The sequence below is a fragment of the Mastomys coucha genome, unplaced genomic scaffold (assembly GCF_008632895.1).
Source record: "Mastomys coucha isolate ucsf_1 unplaced genomic scaffold, UCSF_Mcou_1 pScaffold3, whole genome shotgun sequence".
Lineage (NCBI taxonomy): Eukaryota > Metazoa > Chordata > Mammalia > Rodentia > Muridae > Mastomys > Mastomys coucha.
In genome coordinates this window covers 69,629,370-69,632,728 of record NW_022196909.1, presented here as the reverse complement: position 1 = coordinate 69,632,728, position 3,359 = coordinate 69,629,370, and positions in this window count along the sequence as shown.

Here is a 3,359-nt window from a genome sequence, read left to right as displayed (position 1 = left end):
AAGAAGAAGAAGAAGAAGAAGAAGAAGAAGAAGAAGAAGAAGAAGAAGAAGAAGAAGAGGAAGAGGAGAAAGAAGAGGAGGAAGAAGAGGAGTGGGGAGGAGGAGGGGGAGAAGAAGGGAGGAGGAGAAGGAAGGAGGCCAGGAACTGCTGAAGGGGTAAGGGACAAGGAAGGGGAGAGAAGGAGAAAGGGGTCCGAGAGTGAAAATGAGGCAGAGAGGGAGGAGAGGCCAAATAGATCCTTTCATACAATCCAGAACTACCTGGCTGATGGAAGATAACTTTTTGATGGAGTCTAAAAGGAATACTAATGGTGGTGGTGGTGATGGTGTCATATGACACCAACAGAAAAGAAATAAATGTGCTACTTAGTATTAAAGGGAAGGTTGTTGTTGTGAAAAACCTGACTCTTTTTCTGATTTGTTTATTTGTTTGTTTAAATGTCTTTGACTAGAAAAGCAGGTGAGAATTGTAAGCACATCTTAATGGGCCATTCTGACAGGAGCTTGGAAGACCATAGTGCTGAGAACTATATAGAATACTGCAGTCCACCTAGATCAAAAGATTTAATGGGAACATTATTATCAATAGGGTTAGATGCTGCTTGTGTAATATTTTTTGCAAAAGGTATGTCTGCTTTCTGTCCATGTACTAAAATCTTGCCCGAAGGTACATTTTAAAATAATGAACTAATTTCATGGCCAGAAGAGATTTCAAGGCAGCCTAATTTTGACTCTGTTTCAGGGTTAATAGTAATAATTGTTATGCAGCTGCATAATGAAAAAGAAAATATGAAAAAGATGCATAAAGTTTGGATGGGGGTGAGGGGGAAGACAAAAAGAAAATAAGACAAAACAAGCAAAAAGAATAAAAAGAAAAGAAAAGAAAGGTAAAGAAAGGAAAAGAAAAAAACAACGAACCACCACCAACAACAAACGATGAGCAACATTGCATTCAGTTTGGAGCAGGGATGGGGTTGGGTTGGGGAGGGTTGGGGGTGGGGTGGAGAGACAAAACAAAACAAGATGAAGCCAACATGCAAACAAACAAAACATACCAGCAAGCTTGATGCTACAAGCAAGGCTTGCCCTACAAAGGCTGCTATTGTTAAGGAGATTAAGAAAAAGTCTGATATTCATTGTGTTTCAAATGTAACTAAAGGGGGCCAGTGTACACAACAAGCCTGCATCCAAATTTGGCAGTGCCTGTTATGAGGTGTGTGAAGGATGCAACACTGATGATACCACTAACTCTTCCTCTCTAGCTTCAGTGAGACACTACCTAGAGTTGCATAAATCCTACTCCTTTGTTATGTCTTGCTTCTACTTCTTTATGCTATCTAGACTATCTTTAAATTGATTAATTTTCTAATTTAGATACTCCTCATTTACCTTGCTTCTATAGAATCACAATCATGTGAGGATAAAACCTCTACATTACTGTTTCCTTTTATTAGTATTTTTTATTTTTATTTGCTTTTATTTAGTTATAATTTATAATTTCATTAATTTACATCTCAAATGATATTCTACTTCCTGGTTACCCCTCCACCAACTCCCCATGCCACATCTGCTCTCACCCCTCCTCTTTTCCTTTATGAGGGTGCTCCCCCCACCCACTGTTCCAACATCCCCCTATGCTGGGGCATTGAATATCCCATGGACCAAGGGCCTCTCCTCTCACTGTTGTCAGGCAAAGGCCACCCTCTCCTACATATGTATCTGGAGCCATGGATCACTACAGGTACATTCCTTGGGTGATCAGGCCAGCCTATGTTGTTCGTCCAATGGTGCTGCAAAACCTCTCCACACATCCAGTCCTTCCACCAGCTCCCCCATAAGGTTGCCTGAGCTCAGTCTGATAGTTGGCTCCAAGTATTCACATCTGCATTGGTCAGTTGCTGGCCGGACCTCCCAAGGAACCACTATACCAGGTTCCTGTCAGCAAGTGCCTCTTGACCATGGCAACAGTGTTGGGATTGGTGTCTGCAGACCTGAGGGATCCCCAGGTGGTAAAGTCCCTGGTTGGTTCTTCCTTCAATCTGTTCCATTTTTTGTCCCTGTTCTTCCTTTGCACAGGAACATTTCTGAGTTAAAAACTTAGGTGGCCCCAACCCTTTACCATGGGCACTGTCTATCTACTAGAGGTGGTTTCTATGGATTCTATCACCCCTCCTTTGTGCATTTTGGTTAAAGTCATCTCTGTTGGGTCCTGAAAGCCTCACATTTCCCAGGTGTCTGGGACCTCCAGTAGCTCTCCTTCACTTTCTCATTCCCCCACTACCTTTTTTTTTTTGAAAACTTTTATTGCATTATGATGAGAAACATTACATGATTTCAATTTACCTGAATTTGTTAACATTTAAAAACATATCTTAATTAAATAGAATTGAATTGCATTCTTGTTTCCCTTTTGTACCACCACTCCTCCCAGAGACCCCCCCTTCAATACTTACAGTATCTTTTTTGTCATATTCCTTAAAATTTATAAAATAACAATAAAAATAAGTATTATAAAAGTTGCTTGATATAAAACAATAATCAATTTAACAGTCTTATGTAGATGCTCATCTATAGCAATAGTGAAAATACATTTTTCTCAATATAAATTTTAAATAACTCCAAACATATTAACTGTATACTTAAAAATAATACCTCACTACTAGTATTTTCTTAAATGAACATGAATATATAAAGTCTTTTTGTTTGTTTTGTATTTAGTAGAGTTCAAAATCTTGGCTCTTACTGTGGTACAAGCCCAAAATAAGAAAAATTTTTAGACATTGGGTTTCAGTGTAATACGGCTGTATATCAATGACCCTCACATCACCAAAGGACTTTACCTCCATCATAGCTAAGCTGAGAGTTGATAGTTCTGCTGAACCAAGAAATGAATTGTAGGCTCAATTCTTGGATCCAGACTTCCTGCTATGGTCAAAGCTATTTGACTTGAGTGAGTGACTTCATTCTCAGCCCACAGAGAACAGTTTACATTCATTTAAGAAATAGTGTAGGTGTTAAGATGGTCTATCCATAAAGTCATTCGCCAACTGTTTCAATGAACAATGGTTCTGCTTGGAGGGTGGCACAGATATTAGGTGAGGGTAAGAATTTGGTTCATTAGCTGTGATAATTTGGAAAAGCATTCATCTCAGAGAAAGAGTAACTTATAAAGTCCTCTTCTTCAAACTTGATACAAGAGTTACAAATGTCAAGCAAAGCATTCAGTCTCACTCTTTGTTGTTCTCTTACAAGCCACCTCCCTAGTTAATCATCTATGCTTCTTTTGGGTAAATAAATAATTTTGAAATATATAAGCTGTTCTGAAAACCATAGTATAGTGTAAAAACATGAAATAAACA